The sequence below is a fragment of the Cherax quadricarinatus genome, chromosome 74, assembly GCF_038502225.1.
Source record: "Cherax quadricarinatus isolate ZL_2023a chromosome 74, ASM3850222v1, whole genome shotgun sequence".
Lineage (NCBI taxonomy): Eukaryota > Metazoa > Arthropoda > Malacostraca > Decapoda > Parastacidae > Cherax > Cherax quadricarinatus.
This window is the reverse complement of record NC_091365.1, coordinates 10,916,141-10,936,140: the sequence shown is the minus strand read 5'-3', so window position 1 is coordinate 10,936,140 and position 20,000 is coordinate 10,916,141. Positions and strand designations below refer to the sequence as shown.

At 41.4% G+C, this 20,000-nt stretch overlaps 1 protein-coding gene and 1 long non-coding RNA gene across 2 annotated transcripts in view; one reads left to right on the top strand and one right to left on the bottom strand.

The window, feature by feature from the left end:
- Positions 1-20,000, top strand: part of LOC128700234 (LIM/homeobox protein Lhx1) — a 44,749-nt gene that overhangs the window by 15,697 nt on the left and 9,052 nt on the right. The window lies entirely within an intron of this gene.
- Positions 3,806-10,437, bottom strand: LOC128700133 (uncharacterized). The gene is made up of 4 exons (XR_008408726.2): positions 10,347-10,437; positions 8,686-8,819; positions 6,204-6,350; positions 3,806-4,863 (listed from the first exon to the last, which is right to left on the bottom strand). It is a non-coding gene; the product is annotated as an uncharacterized lncRNA (long non-coding RNA).

Genomic DNA, 20,000 nt, shown 5'->3' with positions numbered 1-20,000 from the left:
TAATATATATCAATGGCCTTGAGAGTATTACTAGTGACATCAAATTCGCAGATGACAAAAATAGGTACGAAAATTTACTCAAACGTAAATGTTAGGGAACTTCAGGAGGATTTAGACAAAATATTCTTGGTTACAAAAGTGGCACATGCAGTTCAATATAGATAAATGCAACGTTCTCAAACTCGGGAGTGTCCATAACCCTACCACTTATAACTTAAATAATGTACAACTTAGCCATACAGATTGCAGAAAGGACTTGGGAGTTATGGTGAGCAATAACCTTAAACCAAGACAGCAATGCCTAAATGTACGTAATAAGGCAAATACATTATTGGGATTTATATCAACAAGTCCAGAGGTTATACTGGGTTACTCTTCCAATCTATTTTTACATAACATAAGGGAGAAACACTGCACAAGGCCTACTGGCCCATGCAAGGCACATCCTCAGCAAAACGACCTCTACCCAATGACACCAATCAAAGCCAGCCCCTCCCACTCATATTTCTCCTATCTCTTCTTAAAGCTACCCAAGGCCCTAGCCTCCATCACCTTACTGGGAATATTGTTCCAAGCATCCACAACTGTTACAAAACCAGTACTTACCTATGTCCTTTCTAAATCTAAATTTATCCAGCTTAAAACTATTATTTCTTTTTCTTACCTGCTTCGACACCCTCAGTACTTTATTAATATCTACTTTGTTTATGCCCATCATCCACTTATACACTTCAGTATTTCCCCTCGTTCTACGTATCTCCAGTGGACATTTAAGCCTTCAAGTCTATCTTCATACAGGAGATTCCTTACACATTAAATCATTTTATTCATTCTTCTCTATGTTTACCAATGAATCTATCCATCCTGTAGTAAGGAGACCAAAACTGAGCGGCATAATCCAAATGAGGCCTCACTAGTGAGGTATAGAGCTGTAAAATAACCTTTGCACTTGTCTTACTTATACTTCGAGATAAATCATAGTAATTTGCTACCCTTGTTGCGCACACTAAGGCACTTCTGTCTTGGCTTTAGATTTCTGCTTACCATGACTCCCAAGTCTTTCACATACTGTATGATCAACCTCTACTTCTAGTTTATAGCTTCCAGAGTTATTTTCATTGCCAAGGACTAGTACCTTACACTTATCCACATTGAACTTCATCTGCCATTTTTCAGACAAACATATTAATTAATTTGTCCAAATCCTCCTAGAGTTCATTGCTATCCTCTTCAGAATCAATTATACGACCTATCTTGTATCAGTAAATTTACTCTTGTCACTTAATCCCTTAATCAAGGTCATTAATGTAATGTAAAATATCAACTGATCCCTGTGGAATGCCACTGGTGACTAATCCCCATTCAGATTTCACCCCATTAATGGTAGCTGCTTTCTATTAGTAAGCCATGCCTCTATCCATGCTACAACTATCTCCTATACCATGAGCTGCCACTTTTCTTAAGTCTCTTGTGAGGTACTCTATCGAAGGCTTTACTAAAACCTAAATAAACTATCATATTCTTTATCACTGTCCACTGCCTCAAATGTTCTATTGAAATACGTCACTAAATTTGTCAGACAGGAACGACCTCTCGTGAGCCCATGCTGATTCATTAATCAAATTATGCTCATCAAGGCGGCTAATAATGTCAGCTATAATCGACTAATAACTTGCCCACTATACATGTCAGGCTTATTGGACGGTAACTTGGAGTGGACTTATCCCGATTTCAATATAGGAACCACACCCATTTTCCACAACTCTGGCACAACACCAGTAAGGATGAATGCATTTTCTTACTCCTTTCCTTATTGTTTAACTGAACATTGATTTCTTAACTGCACTTCCCCTTTTCATACGCCTATATATACCTGTTGGAATCATTTGCTACATCTAATTTCCCTACTCGCGACAAAAATCGTCCCAATATAATTATTCGCTTTTCAGTAAAGCCTTCTGTTGAGTACCTAACGAAACTTACACCTTATGGTATACAATTTATGTATTGGTCTGAAAAATGCCAGAACTTCTAATGTGGAAAAGCTGCAAGGTCATGCTCCTTGGTAAAGAAAATAACTTATAAACCATGTCAAACCTTCAATATGAAAAAGGACTAGTCGTGCTAAGGAAAAATCGAAAATAAAGACAGCAGTGCCAAACTCGGTGCACCAAGTTTAAAACAATAAGATTTCAAAAAGTACAAGATCCAAAAACTTATTATTGTACAGCTCTATACCTCAGTACTTACGCAGCTCACTTTTAGTCTTACTACAGGATCGATATAAATTCATTGTAGAACATGCACACAAGATTCGCTAAAATGATAAATTGTACAAAGATTCTTCTATATCAAGATATTTAGACCCTTCAATGTTCACTGTACTTACAATGAGATGATATACCAAAGTGGATAATGGCCAATAACAAGGGCCATAATAAAATATTCAAGGTATCTAATAAGCTAATAACCACAATTAACATCAAAATTAGATAAATCTACATTTACAAAGACATGCATCACTATTGCTTTGCAAACACTACCCGTCAACACTCTTCAGAGTAGGATAATACACGGTAATTTATAGCTTTATTAACATACGAGTGAGGATGGATTTCATTGCTATCATATGTATATCAGTAAATTCTTGAGTACTTTTGCTAACAGGCGATTTTCCTGAGGACCTGCCTTCCATGTGCTAGTAACCCTTCTCTAGTGTTCCTTCATTCTTATACCACCGATACTACCCATTACACAACCTTTCCCTTGACAGAACTCTTCGCTCACGTCCTCTCATTCTATAATCTATTATAACTATGCTATCTCGATTACTTTAGAGTCCCAATCATACTATTCCATTCAGGGAAAAATATTCAATTAATATTAAACTTGCTCCTCTACAAAAAACTGAAGCAATAAAACTCAAAACATGTCTAGTCACCTAACATTTTGCAGGGACTGTGTACATAACACTATTTACATTATTACGTTCACTGTGGAGCATTAAACCAAGATGTGTCATATACCGCCTGGGGGATGCAAAGGAGCCACAGTAATCAAGGAATTAAAAGCACAGCTTCAGTGTCTCAGCTCAAGAGCCACTCGCCACCATCAACAAACATCCCTTCACCTCTAATACCCAACAATCATAAGAAATAAGGAACGGGCCCATACTGACCACGTACTTGTCAAATCCAATATTTGCTTTGCCCATTTTCAGTACTACCCAAGCAATAAACAAACTTGGACCACCCTCTCACTCTTGTATTTAACGTGAATTTTAAGCTAAAAAATTTTTAGCTTCAACAACCTTACTCTAATTGTTCCACGCATCGAGTACTACGTTCAGAAACTTATGTGGCTTGAAGACAAGCGTTCCCATAAAAAAAACATCACATTCTTTGCACATGTCCTTTAACCTAACACATACACCTGTAGTATAACCAATGGACTTTTAACTAATAATTTATATAAATCCTATAATCCGTGTCGTATTCCGTAGGCCTAAACAACCATTTGTTTCACGTTCCTCGTTACTACAATTTTTTTTAACATTCTGTATGGCCAACCACTTTACAAATGCTAGTTGTGGACATCTCTCCCCCCCCCCCCAGCTTCAGAACTTTCTATTTGTCTATACTCAACGACATGTGCCACTATCCTGACCACAATACTATCTAAATTTTCTAGCACTTCATTTTCATCTTCCTCTGAATCCATTATCTTATATCTACCCAACTTGCTAATATCAATAATTATTCTATCAACCTATTACAAGCACTTAAAAGTCATCCCTGTGCAACTCCACTCTTTACAGATGCCCATTTATGCACACTGCTTCCAGTTGGCGAGACATCTGCCACTTATCAAAATCTTTACTCAACTCGAATAACTACCATTCTTCGTAAAAAGTCAAAACGTTTAATGAAAGTAAATTTCTTTCGCAAGAATGACTTGTGAAAATGCTTAATATTACACCAAATAATTCTTATCAGATAGCTTCTGATATCAGCTATGATAATTTGCGAGTATACAGTCATCACCTACTTTAAAATAGGAATTACATCACCCATCTTCCACATACTACACTTCAAAACGTTACTTAATAGTTGACAGTTACATTTGGCACACGAAAACATTTTCAGATTCAAAACAGCCCGGGGATTTAATTTCAAACAACTACCTCTTACTCCATAACCTTAACCAACATTTCCGCCACTAACAAATAATTACTGGGATATTGTTTGTGACTGAAAACAGTAACTTCAAAATCGTGCACATTTCATTCACCCTCGGTAAGATGCCACGACCTATTTTTAAGACTACGTATTTTATCGAACTTATTATATACCTGGAACAATATAATTTTTGGATTGATTTTTTAATCACCCGCCACTTAAATTTAATCAAGTTTAGCGTTATCCCTATTTAATGTGTATATTCATCTACGACATGGCCCTCACCTCTTCATATGCCTACAAATAACTTTCTTCTACCTGAGAAGACTAACCTACTTGACATCTTTTTCATTCATCTCGAAGCTGAATACCACTGCCTCAATTTACACTGAAAAAATCTCTACATCTTGGTTCCAAGTTCACACCCCGACATGGGGCGAAACCATTGTGCCAACAATCCCATTAATTCACCTAACCTATCAGACTAGTTCCTCTATTACCCAACAAAATTCACAATTAAACTTACAATAATTACTGTTGTATCAAGTTACTCTTCTCAGTTCTCTAATTATCACTCAACAGTATTTACTTTAACTGAGGAAGCAGTGAAAAACAGCCTTTTCATCAATAGCACGAGTTTCAATTCCAACATTCCTCAACCCTTGAATTCCTTACACTGATCGACCTGAAATATTAAAAAATATAAATGTTAAACAGTAATGTACTTTTTACCACAAAACAATATTTATTAATTATTCTCCTATATTAGTTCTATAAATTATTTGACAAGTTACCATTTGAGTTAAAGTCCTTAAAGAATTGAATACAAGAAAATTATCTAATTAACCTTAAGTATATTAAGATTAAAGGTATAAAACGCTAATTCCTATACAAAAAAAAAATGCACTATGGGAAGCTCACTTCCTTCAGTCTTAAAACCATTAATGGTCTCTACCAATTTGCCCCAAACCATCAAATAACCACAAGTCAACACGGAGGCTCCTAACATCAATTTTCGCTCCTTGACCATTCTTACCACCGATAAAAATGTCAAGGCAATACGGTAAAGGGTAGGGGAAAGTGGCTGGTGGTACTGGTAATAATAGGCTGTCTAATATTCACTATAGTTACCCTTGTGCTATATAAGCTATTTGGGTCAACTATTCCACTCATTATTGCCACCTTCATTCTACCAGATGCGATTTTCTACGTGGACCAAGTACTTGCAGTACATGAATAATGTCACCAGTTTTAACAATTTTCAAACCTCTACCCATTAATTTAGTAGGAACGAGCACTAAACTCTTGCGGACCCTTAAAGAGGCAATACAATAGGGGAACAAAAGTACAATGCCTCCATTCAAGAATTCCTCGCAGCAAATTCTCTTAAAAAGAATTGTTTACAGTGATGAAACCCAGTGAAATTAATTTCAATTCCTGGTTAGTCTCGAGGATTATTTACATTATACGGTAAGCCTCACCCCCCCCCCCAGACCAAAAGAGGCTCTTAACGCAATCTCAGGCAAACTAAAATTTAGCAAGACCCATCCAAAGTCGAGCACAAGGCACCTGCTAATTATAAATATTCCATTGAACCTCAACTTACTAATAGTACACCATGGTTACAGATTTAAAGCTGAACAGAAAGCATTCACTAATCTAACACTAAAGTATTTTAACAGTGAACTAAAATTTACTTTCGATTAATAATTTCTCAAGTTACTGTAAAAATTTTTCAAAAATTCTTCAAGTTGAATTTTTACGATACATTACTTATTTCAATGTATAGTTCATTTATATCTGGTTATTTTTATTTACAAGCAAACTAGTCCACTCCGAAATCACTACTACTTAAGCCAATTTTTTTTAAAGAAACCTTTTTTCAAATACGCTCCAGATATGTACACTACTTCCGCTTGTACTGATATTCTAACGTCTGCGAATCTCAACATTTACTGCCTTTGGCTGATCGCCAAGTAAAATTACGTAATTACATTTTCACTACAACATTAAACATGAACTTACATTAAAAGTAAATTAGACAGCAATTCAGCCTGGTGCTTCACTTCAGCCGACTCAATCAGAATCCTAGAAACTTTCACTTTCTCTGATGGGTGATCAAAGTTTCACGAGTCTGCTTTGCCAACCTGTACTTGGCTTGGTTACGTTAATCTGAAAATGAATAAAAAGTGTGTTAGTGTAAATGAAGCTACACTGATGTGTAACAAGTGGAAGGAACATAACATTCATAGTTATTAACAAAAGATTACTGACAAAGCATACTTTACACCTATAATCGTTTTTAGACAAACTATTAAATATTACAAAAATTAATACAACTTAAATGACTAACGCAAATATTTCAAAGCTTTCAAATTCTCACAAGTACTTCATCAGTGGAGGCCTTTCAGTTGTAAAGTGATCATTTTAATAAATACTAAATGCCTTTTAAACAAGACTAGTGCGGGCAACACTATCCCTTTCAAAAATCCTCTCAAAACTTGGCACAATCACTTTACAAATGCCATACATTCTCCCGATTTGTAATTATTAAACTCATTGAATAATACTGTCCTCCTCTAAAGGGCCCCCACTCTGAAGAAGCATTTCTGAATATGTACCGTAGTTCATCCTCGGCATAACGGAAGCCTTTCATACTTAAATTAAGAAATGAATATGACGGAACATTTCACCAAACTACACAAGACTGTCGCAAATGACAATCACTGACCTACAAAATACATGTCATGCGTTCCCTTTAATAACGGAACATCAAATGTTGGAACAAAGCTCCTTAAACATCAGAGTAGTAAAATTAACCTTAAGTTAAAGAATATACTTAAAACCGCGACTTTACCACCACCACCTCCCATGGCTGTCTCTGTCAGTGAGGCAAAGCAACCCAGCACCCACCCACTCAACTAAAACAATGTTTCACACCTTAAAGAGCTATATAAAACTAACATTTGCATCACGATCAATGTACAAGTGGATGTCTCACGCCGACACTTCACTTCCATACCTGTCTGATAATTTTTTTTGTTTAACGAGAAATTTCGACTAAACGAGGGCTATTAAATCAAATAGCCAAATACTATCAATGATACCTTAATACCCGAGGTAGTTACCAAGGTAAACTATACATTACATACCCAGGCGAATAAAATAATTATCACCCATAAAAAAAACTACAAGGATCATAGCATAATCATTTTTCCTGGCCCTTTCTCAAATCTGTTTGCGGGAGGGATAGCTATAGACGATAGAGGTGCAAGGAAAACGCCAGCAAGGCCAAGTGAGAAGGCAACAAGGTGCACAGGGCAAAGAGGCAGACGCCACACTGAGTAAAAAAAACCAGCCATTTTCAATATTTCAAATTGAAAAGTTAAGCAATGCTTCAACGAGTTTAATTTCGTGTGGGGCCTAAATGCTCAAGTGGGAAGGTTAGTGTGCAGCAGGTAAGGTTACAGTGCCAGAGGTAAACTATAATAACGGGTGCCTTTGACATACGACAGGCTTCAGACTTTACAGTGGACAAGTCATTTGCATGACTTATTGCGTGAATGAGCAAAGTAACATCAGGGAAAAAATAAATACCGTGGCTAATACCAATATTCTGCAAATAAAAGAACGCCAGTTTCGGTCATACGTGAACAAACGCGGGGCAGATTTTAATAGTGGTTTCCATTCTCTTGTGGGGGTTATTTGCATTAATTGAAGAGTGAGGGAAAACTGACTAGATGTTGGAAGAATAATGCACTAATGGGCTGTTCCACTTGGAGAGGCCATCTTGTGACAAGACTAATTTTGGCTCTTTAGTCACCCTGTTAAAAGCTTACCTGTATAAGTTTTGTAATTACTTAAATTCTTGTCAAAACACGGCATACGTCCCGTTTGAAACAATAAGTTCCCTATGTACACTTAAAACTGCAGATTGTATAAAAAAAATTTCTTCATTCTTTAACTAATATTACCAGCCCATATGGAATATACATCTTGCCACATCACTGTACACCTATTCCTTGTTCAGCAGTTCGAGAACAACCTATGCAAAATACATAATTTTCAGTGTTCGCCAGGCTTTCACACAAGCTCAGAATCTAAGCTGATAAAGAGCAACTAAACTCATGAAAATTAAAATAGGTATCCAAATGAAACTAAACAATTGGTTCAGAACAAAGCAATCAACTTCCTAATCATTAGGAGTCTCCACTGCCAATAACTGGGTATGTATGTAGTTCACCCCATTCTTCTGCTCAGCTACACGACACTATGGATCATTAAGCATTCACCCAGATATTTATTTTTAAACTACAAACCTGCCTTACAGACAACTTGTCTTTTTAACATACGTTACCCTCCCATCCACTTCAATTAATTATCCCTTTCAACCAATACCGATTAAAAACGTCATTCATCTTTAATTTCCTACAGATTCGGCAGATCGATAATAGTAAAGTAAAAGTCAAAGTTATCACTACACTCGACAAACTAAACATTAACTTACTTAAAGTTATTCAACCGTGAGACAGCTGACGACAGTACATCAAGGGGATTTTAATTCTGATGGGTAGTCAAGACTTCACAATGACCTTCCTACCGTCTCCTCCGCCAGCGGATCCATTCCTTTCCTGCGTTAACCTGAAAGTCAAGAATATAATGTTGTAGCTACAATGTTAAGCTAAATACTGAAGAACCAGCTATCTTAGGAAATTGCACATGAACAATCTTCAGTTTATTCAGCGATGCGACGTATAATTCATCAAGTCTCAACCACTTTAGTAATATTTAAAGTAATGGTCAATAAATATTAAAACTTAAGACATTCTTACTAGTAGGTCAAAGGCCCTGCCATGACAATGACAAATTTGCGAATGAAGGAAATAATTTGGAGCTGATCATAAATATTAAAGTTCACACCCTGTGTATGTAAAGTCGCCAAAACACTGGTTACTTTTGAACAAGTCATACGCAGTTTAACACTGGACAACCAGAAACCTCTGGTCTATTGTTACCCACAACTTTATAAAATTTCAAAAGAATATTTTCTGATCAACTTTCCCCTGTCATCAGTAGGTATTTATCAGAATACCTCCAAATATTTTTCTTAAGTAACCCGCTGGTCTACCCGAGCAAGGTTTTCGCCCCCCTTCATAATATACTACCGTTTAGTAAATTCTGTTTATATCAACATAGGTACATCGTTAACTATATTTATTCTTCCATGTATCAATATACATAATGATTCAGCTAAGACATCATACTGCCGGAACCTTCATGTGTCATGAACACTTATAGTGCTTCATTTCCCCGAATAATTCATTTTAATTATGTAAATGTATACATTAATAGAAGACTAAATTACTCTTAAAGAAAAGCACTTAGTTGCCTACCAAAAAATTAACTACATAACCTGCCGTGAAATATGAATACAACAAATTGTCTTATATTCGACGACATTGGGAGACATTAGTGCAAGCCAAGGTTAAACCACCAAACAGGAAAACCGTGAATAAAGTTTGCCACAAGCTGTCTTTTACTTGCCTATTCATTTTAATTAGTAAAATGGTGTACAATTTATGTCTGATATAGCATCTTTAAAATTACCTTCATAGACAGTACACAAAATTTAGTTCATTAGTTAAAGAAATTTTTTATCCCCCCCCCCATTTACCACGTCGAGAAGTAGACTGTGTCAACGTTTGGAGAGAGAAAAAAAAAATTTCTACGATTATTTTCTTTTTCAAGTTTGAATAATTTCTCGTAACCGTCCTATGTGGTAATGGTGGCTTCATTCACGAACTAGGGTCTATACGTTGGTCTTGGGAAATATTATGCACTTAATTAACGGTTTCCCAGCCTATCAGCTAAGTCATCGTCCTCTTCATAAGAATTTGTGTAACCTAACATTAAGCTACCCTTACAGATCGGTCGCCTTCTACAAGACCAACTATTAATCCCCCACATTCCTATACAAGACAAACATTATAGGAGACCAATGTCAACTATCGTCATAAGGTCGGTACAAATGATAGGTTCATTGACCCTATCATTGGTGCCGACCATGAATAATGCAATAACGTCAAATAGTGAAGCAAGAGTTCTCTAACAATTAGAATATAATACTTCTAAGAGTAAATTACTAATGAAAAAACAGTCTTCGCTTACCTGTAAAACAAAACTTGACCAGGACCACCACCATCAGCCGTGGCTGCCACCTCACTGTCCGGCAAGCTAACAATACCCTCCCCCCCTTGCCTCCCTCGTCCCCACCCCTACCTTCTTCTTACCCCTCCCTACCACCCTCCCCTCCCATTGAATAACGATAACTTTTTTTCTATTTTTTATTTAAAGTATACAGTATACATGCACATCACACATTGACGTAATCACAATACATGAAACCATTTATAAGAAAACATCCTTATAACTAACGTATGACAACCTACCCCTGAACATACATAATAAAATTGCCACTAGCCAAAACTGACATTTGTATTCATATCTTGTATGAAAACTGTATATACAAAAGTTTTTATATATAAACTAATGCTTTGGCCTCTTATTGTACATTGTAATATTAGCATTTTATGTACCTAAACATTCCGTAGCTATTCATCCCCTAATTTTGTATGTTTTATTTAGAGCACAGGTATATAATATACATGTAATCATACATGATTGACTGAAATCACTAAACATGAAGCTATAATAAGAAATACACCATCCTTGTAATTAAACGTTTAACTACCCGCACCTGAATATACGTGACAAAAAATGCTACAAAACTTGCATCAAGAACATAGCACTTAAAAACAGTACCAGGGTTGTGACCTAAATTAATATACACTTTAAATGTACCAAAACCAAACATATATAAATTTTTACATAAAACAAAGTGACATTAAACAATAAGTTGATATATGCCTCCTCTCACCACACACAATGTACACAGTATGAACAGTTTGAAAAATAACCCCGTAATCCGTATGTGTGTATATAATCCTATCTCATTAACCTCCAATCAGAGATGAGCCCTTAATAGGGCAACGTTCAATGCTGTCTCCTATAACAAAACATAGTATTACACCCCCCCCCCCTCTTCTCCCTCATTTAGGCAACCACCAGTCTCTCGGCAGCATACAGTTCCCTGTCACTCAGTCTCCCAGCTGTACATGAGCATATAAGCCTGTCACATCGCAACAGTATCTCAATCACAACAAACCACACCCAAGCATTCTTACTACATACATGCATACAATACCTCTAAACAAGTATATATAACTCAACCCTCTGACAGAGGTGTGATGGTAAGTGACCAAGCATAGCAAGGCGTTATATACACAGAGGGTAATACAGTCATCCCATGGGACACGCATGCAAAGATATAAACCTAAATTCTCCACTATCAAACTGGATCACACACTTAATCCAGCTAGCATCACACGTACCTCCTAACACCTACTAACCACACTGAACCTTCCCTCGTTTCCATATAAGCCATACTCCCACACCACACACACACACACACACACACACACACACACACACACACACACACACACACACACTCCCGACGGCGAGCCCATTGAAACCCCGGATGACATTCTCAATCCTAGCCCCAGCCATGACAACCCCCCCCCCACTACAAAGCCAGTAAGATCCCAATAGTTAAACTACGATAACCTACGGGGAAGGCTCCCTCCCACCGCGATCCATATATTTCCCACTCTCTGGCACCCCTCCCACATCCAAAACGAGCGCTCTCAACACCGGTATCCCCCCCCTCCCACTAGCCTCACAATCCTACTCATCCAATCCCTAACATTCCCCAAACATTCGCAAAAATACACCGCAATCATGCCGTATCCTCGCCACCACACACTCCACACCCACTCTCTACTATTCGCCTACAACGACTGACTTCACAAATTCTGATACTTTCAGCCCTTTCTACTTCAATCTCTTGCTGCCCTCTACCCCCGTACTATCCCCTGCCCCGCTGTTTTCTGTAACCTGCTGATCATCCCCCCTCCCTTCTGCCATCCAATTCCCTTGCTTCCTTCCCTGCCCTGCAGCGCTGTATAGCCCTTGTGGCTTAGCGCTTCTTTTTTGATTATAATAATAATAATCTACTATTCGCCTCGCCCGCAGGACCGCTCCTGATGGCAAAATGCCATGCAGGAAACGGAACATAACCTCCCGCACCCGAGGTCTGAGCTTCAACTTACGAAAACGACACCAAATATCTCCCCATCCATACATGGGGTATATTCCCTCCACCGGCACCAACACCCAGCTCCCAATTACTCTCGCCAAAACCCCTATGGGAATCTCACCAGGCTCCCGTAGGACCATGAGGGTATGCAGCACCTCCTCACATTCCCTCAACTCTGCACCCACATACCACCTCTGCACTCCCTCATACAGAAGCTTTAACCCCCCCCACACCCGACCCGTACATATTCCCTTCGTAAGAAAACACATTTTACCCAACGTCGTAGATCCAATAACCCTAACCCCCCCTGACGTACCGGCAGCATTACCACCTCCCTCCTCAGCCAGTCACACCCAGAACCCCATATAAACCTAAACACCTGCTTTAAAATTCTCGTAATTCCTTGCCCCGTTAAGGGGTAAACTGCCGCCACATGCCAAACCTTACTGTATAGTAACGTGTTTACCACGATGGCCCTCTGCAACAATGTCAAATGATACGGGCGCAAACTCCCCAATCTATGCTGCACCCATTCCACAATATGCTCTGAGTTCACCTCTCTCGACCGCACTTGATTCTCCATAAACACTATTCCACATATCTTTAAGCTATCCACCACCCTCCACTTCACACCAGCATCCCAATCCCCCTGCCAGTTCCAATTTCCCAACTTTAAGAAGCAAGATTTCTCCACATTAACCCTCATCCCCGTAGCCTCCCCAAACGTACGAATGACCTCTCCCACCTCTCTCAAACTATTTCCCTCCCACACAAGTACCGTCGTGTCGTCGACGTATCCTACAATCCCCGGCCCACACCCCACCTCCCCTGTCCCCCCCCATAGATACGTGCCTCAATGAGTCTGTAAAAAGGGTCTTGAACACAGGCAAACAGGATTTGAGATAGTGGACATCCTTGCCTGAGACCCCGCCCCATACACACTACTTCCCCTATGCGACTATTAATTTGCACATGCACCCGCGCCCCTTGATACAATGTCTCCACCCATTCTACAACTTCTTCCCCAAATCCCTGCTTTAGAAGGATCTGCCGCAATCCCTCCCATTCCACACGGTCATAAGCTCCCTCCCAATCCAAAGCAAGTAAGCACCCCCTTTCCCCCCAAACCCTCTACAAACCCCTTAAGACGTCCGTGACCCTCGACCATAGATCTGCCAGGCAACCCATATTGCCCTCCAGATACGACACACCCCACGACACATTTTAGGTGATTTCCCAGTATTTTTGCAAACAATTTGTAATCCGCACAAAGTAAAGATACCGCCCGATAATCCTTGAGGGTATTCTGGACCTCTCCCTTTGGGACCAGAACAACCACTGCTGTGGTTTGCAACTCCCCAAACACCCCCTTCTCCTTCATGATATTCATCAACTCCACCAGTAATCCACACATTAACTTCCAATTCTGCAGGTAAAATTCACAGGGTAATCCATCAATCCCCGGAGCCTTTCCCGTACGCATACTCACTAATGCCCGCCAAACCTCGCCCTCGTCTATCTTCCCACCCAGCGCTACTCGATCACTACGCCCCAATAAACATGGCACTAGCTCACAGACTCTATGCAATGCTGCACCTCCCGCTGCACTACGTCCCAAATACTGCTCATACCATGCATCTGCATAACCACTCATTCCCTCAGTCATCCTCAACACTAGCCCCTCACGATAATCCCCCACTTCAGAGTGGACGATTAACCTACTAACCTCTGTGGCCGTCCGACGTCGCTGCTGACCTCGTAAAACACGCGCCGACGGTCGGTCGCTCCATAACACCTCCTCAACCCCCCCTGCACACGCACCGCATTAAACCGTTCATTTTGCAGCTCACGAATCCTTCCCTTCAACGTTTCTATCTCCTCTACAGGATATACTCCCCCATATTCACCTCTCCCATAGAAATCCCTCAACTTACCCTCTAGGTACTGGAGGGGCCCATATGATTGTTGCATCATGCATTTCCCCTCCCTCACATAAAACTTACGTATTCGTGCCTTAGCCACCCCGTCCCACCACCCCAGTAAATCCTCTATGCCCCGCTGTTCCTCACTGAGCTCTGCCCACAACGTCTCAAATCCTCCCTGCCCCTCCTCATCACCTAGGATCCTCGTGTTTAGTTTCCAATAACTCTTCCACCTCCTGGCCAGCCCATCCCACCCCAAGTCTACCACGACCGCCCTGTGATCTGAATATTCCACCTCCACCGTACGCAGGGACTCCACTCTAACCCGCTTAGTGATGTACACCCGATCTAGCCTCGCCGCATATCCTTGTCTAACAAAAGTGTGCTCCACCTCCCAAGCCCCACCCCCAAATACGTCACGTAGACACACATCTTTCAAAAGATCACTTAGGATAGTTGAAAAATGCCCTGCCCCACGCGGCTCGACGTCTGCCCTGTGAATAACACAATTCCAATCCCCTCCCACAATAGCAACAGGTGGTAAAGAACGGAAAAAATAAACGAGCTCATCCCTCACAAAATCCGCTTTCAGATGTGCATCACTCTCTGCGGGTGCGTACACACACACTAACGCCACTCACTCGCCCATCCACCATCCATCCACTCTGATAATACGCCCCTCGCCCCCCTTCACTTCTACTAACCACAAATGGGCTCGCCTCCCGGAGTAGGACTCCCACCCCTCCCTTCAAGCATCCCGTCTGCATCACAAAAGCCCTATAACCATTCACCTCCAATACACGCCCCACCTTAATATTGTGCTCTTGCACAAATACACATCTACTCTATGCCGGCACAAGAAACTTGCAAACCACGCATGCTTCACATCCTGACACAAATCATTAATGTTAACTGTCATACACCTTAGGCCAGCGGTGGTTTCTTCCCCCTGTGCTTTGACACCTTCCTCACAACGCCACCATGTCCTTTCGGACCTCCTTTATGCATGTCCCTGCTGGCAGCCCTAACCCCTCCCCGGTCCAGCTCCTGGTCCAAAGTCCCTGAGGGACCACCACCATCCTCCTCCACCACCACCTTGCCAGTCCTCTGTGCTGGAGTCAGGACATCATCTGAATCCGATGTCACAGCCTCACGCTTGCGTGCGACTCCACCTGTTTCCATCCTCACCTCCTGTGACACCTCATGGCGAGCCTCCACCTCCACCACATGTCTGACCTTCCCACCCTCTGGGCACAGTGCCCCATGAGACACCACCAAGTCGATGGGCTCAGTTTGCTGTCCACACAGGTCTGCAGCATTCCTCACATCAGCCCTCGTCACCAACTCACCCTCCCCATCGGACTGGGGAAACAGCGAGGTGAGCACATTCTCCAGGACCTCGTCAATGGCTTCCTCCGCCGAACCATGCTGTCCCCCACCATCAGGCAAAATGGGTCCCACAGGGCCCCCAGCCACAGGGGCCGTCAGGTCCGCACCCACCACTGCCTCTGCCTCCTCCACCTCCTCACTCCTCAGACAACCAGGCCCACGTCCTTCCTGTATCTCTAGAGCACGTCCAACTTGCCCAGGTTCCCCTGCGGCAGTACATTCAACACCATGGAGTCGAGTCTGTTCACAATATGCAGCAATGTGATCATAACCACCACAACGCCTGCATGTCCTGCGTTGCCCAGCATAGGACACCATGAGCTGAGTCCGGAAGGCTTCCAATATAACATATGACGGTATGGGGTGCTGTAACGTCATTTTCAGTGAAAACGTGCCTTTTGGGTATCCCACATATGCACCTTCCACCCACTTGCCGGGCTGTGCCAGATGAACGGTCCCGTAGTCCTTAAAAACATTGCGTATGTCCGTTTCATCAGCCTCAAACGGTACATTTCGCACTCTAAACCATGTATAGTGCCTGGAGACTTCATGAAGGCGGACACTCCCCATAGAATTGACGTCCACTCGCACATCCTGGTATTTCTCTACCAGCCTCTCGTAGACGCCGGTGTTCAACAACTTAACACCCTGTATGCACCATTAAGTGCTACACCATACAATTCTTCATCCTGAATACCATACGTATCCTGGATGATTAATGGCAACAGCACAGGAGCAGCTTGCGGTGAAATTGCCCCGCGAACCAACTGGATGCCCACAGTATTTACCCTCCTCCTTACACTCTGTGCCATATTGGAAAAAAAACAGGAAGTCTTCCAATCGCCGAGAGAGGGCAGCGGGCGTACGTCTGCTCACACCAACAGACGAGCAGAGAATGTAGTTAACGAGAACTATACACTAACCAAGGGTCATTAAGGCAACAATTCAAATTAATATATATATATATATATAATATAATATATAATATGGGAGCACCGCTGGGTCACCAGGCCATCGACACAGTCCTCAAGGACAAATTGAATGACCTGATGAGAATGGAGGAGAGAATAAGCAATCTTGATGCCCATGATGCTCTGTATCTCCTCACAAGGCGCCTTACTATTCCAAGACTCACTTACTTCCTGAGGTGGCCACCCTCTTTTGACAACCCAACACTCGACGAATATGACGCACACCTGAGGTCAACCCTTAAGAAGGCACTGAACCTGTCACTAGAGGATCAGCAATGGGATCAGGCAACCCTCCCAGTGCGACTGGGAGGTATAGGGGTGCGCAAAGCAATGCATGTTGCTTTACCTGCTTTTCTGTCTTCGTGTTTGGCTTCCAGTGCATTAGTCAAGAAGATTGTTTCCGAACGCTTGAGAGATGTGGTAGGAGCTCAAGACCCCAGGTTTACTGAATCAGTAATTCGGTGGGACACCCTTACAGATTCCTCCAGTAGACCAGCTCCTCCCAAAGAACACAAACAGTCCCACTGGGACAAAACGATCATGGAAAAAATCGCCAACACAATGCTCTCCAATGCCTCAGGAAAGGACAAAGCTCGTCTCCTGGCAGTGAAGGCACCACACTCAGGAGATTTCCTGTTAGCTGTTCCCAATTCCTCCTTGGGCACTCGACTAGACCCACAGGCCATTCGGATTGGTGTTGCTCTTCGCCTAGCCGCTCCCATCCTCACCGAACATAGGTGTATTTGTGGCAGGGCGACAGCTGATCAATTCGGACTTCATGGTCTCGTGTGTCACACAGCAGAAGGGAAGTATGCCAGGCATGAGGATGTCAATGACATCATAATGAGAAGCCTCGTCACAGCCCGTTGCCCAGCTCAACGGGAACCCCAAGTGCAGAGGTCTGACGGAAGTCAAAAGCGTCCTGATGGAGCCACTATGCTACCTTGGAAGGATGGAAAGCAGATTGCCTGGGACTACACATGTGCTGCCACATTGGCAGACACCTACTTGCCATACTCTGTAGTGGAAGGGGGTGGAGCTGCCAGCCACAGGGAGACCCAGAAGATCCGCAAATATGAAGACCTTCCCCCTTGCTATAACTTCATTCCAATAGGGTCGGAGACCCTTGGAGCATGGGGCAAGTGTGCTCTAAAGTTCCTAATAGAGCTGGGTGAAAAGCTCATCATAGAAACCAAGGACCACAGGGCAACCAGCTTCCTCTTTCAGAGGCTCAGTGTTGCTATCCAGAGAGGAAATGCCTGCAGCATTCTGGGCACGCGGCCCACCGCCGGGGAGCTGGATGAAGTATTCGAGATGTAGCTCTGAGTCACCTATGTTGTTTTACTTTCTAAAGTATTTTTGTCAATGTTTTGTCAATGTATTTTGTCTTTATATATATATATATATATATATATATATATATATATATATATATATATATATATATATATATTTATTTATTTATTTATTTATTATTATTATTATTATTATCACACTGGCCGATTCCCACCAAGGCAGGGTGGCCCGAAAAAGAAACACTTTCACCATCATTCACTCCATCATTGTCTTGCCAGAAGGGTGCTTTACACTACAGTTTTTAAACTGCAACATTAACACCCCTCCTTCAGAGTGCAGGCACTGTACTTCCCATCTCCAGGACTCAAGTCCGGCCTGCCAGTTTCCCTGAACCCCTTCATAAATGTTACTTTGCTCACACTCCAACAGCACGTCAAGTATTAAAAACCATCTGTCTCCATTCACTCCTATCAAACACGCTCACGCATGCCTGCTGGAAGTCCAAGCCCCTCGCACAAAAAACCTCCTTTACCCCCTCCCTCCAACCTTTCCTAGGCCGACCCCTACCCTGCCTTCCTTCCACTACAGACTGATACACTCTTGAAGCCACTCTGTTTCTCTCCATTCTCTCTACATGTCCGAACCACCTCAACAACCCTTCAGCCCTCTGGACAACAGTTTTGGTAATCCTGCACCTCCTCCTAACTTCCAAACTACGAATTCTCTGCATTATATTCACACCACACATTGCCCTCAGACATGACATCTCCACTGCCTCCAGCCTTCTCCTCGCTGCAACATTCATCACCCATGCTTCACACCCATATAAGAGCGTTGGTAAAACTATACTCTCATACATTCCCCTCTTTGCCTCCAAGGACAAAGTTCTTTGTCTCCACAGACTCCTAAGTGCACCACTCACCCTTTTCCCCTCATCAATTCTATGATTCACCTCATCTTTCATAGACCCATCCGCTGACACGTCCACTCCCAAATATCTGAATACATTCACCTCCTCCATACTCTCTCCCTCCAATCTGATATCCAATCTTTCATCACCTAATCTTTTTGTTATCCTCATAAACTTACTCTTTCCTGTATTCACTTTTAATTTTCTTCTTTTGCACACCCTACCAAATTCATCCACCAATCTCTGCAACTTCTCTTTAGAATCTCCCAAGAGCACAGTGTCATCAGCAAAGAGCAACTGTGACAACTCCCACTTTATGTGTGATTCTTTATCTTTTAACTCCACGCCTCTCGCCAAGACCCTCTTACAACCCCGTCTATAAATATATTAAACAACCACGGTGACATCACACATCCTTGTCTAAGGCCTACTTTTACTGGGAAATAATTTCCCTCTTTCCTACATACTCTAACTTGAGCCTCACTATCCTCGTAAAAACTCTTCACTGCTTTCAGTAACCTACCTCCTACACCATACACCTGCAACATCTGCCACATTGCCCCCCTATCCACCCTGTCATACGCCTTTTCCAAATCCATAAATACCCCAAAGACCTCTTTAGCCTTATCTAAATACTGTTCACTTATATGTTTCACTGTAAACACCTGGTCCACACACCCCCTACCTTTCCTAAAGCCTCCTTGTTCATCTATCCTATTCTCCGTCTTACTCTTAATTCTTTCAATAATAACTCTACCACACACTTTACCAGGTATACTCAACAGACTTATATATATATATATATATATATATATATATATATATATATATATATATATATATATATATATATATATATATATATATATATATATATATATAATATCACAGTAAACAGGTGATATCAAAATATGCAAAACACACACTCTGAAAGAATAGAGAAATTCCAAGCTCTTTCGTGACTATTCACATTATCCTTGATAATGTGAATAGTCACGAAAGCGCTTGGAATTTCTCTGTTCTTTCAGAGTGGTTGTTTTGCATATATATATATATATATATATATATATATATATATATATATATATATATATATATATATATATATATATATAT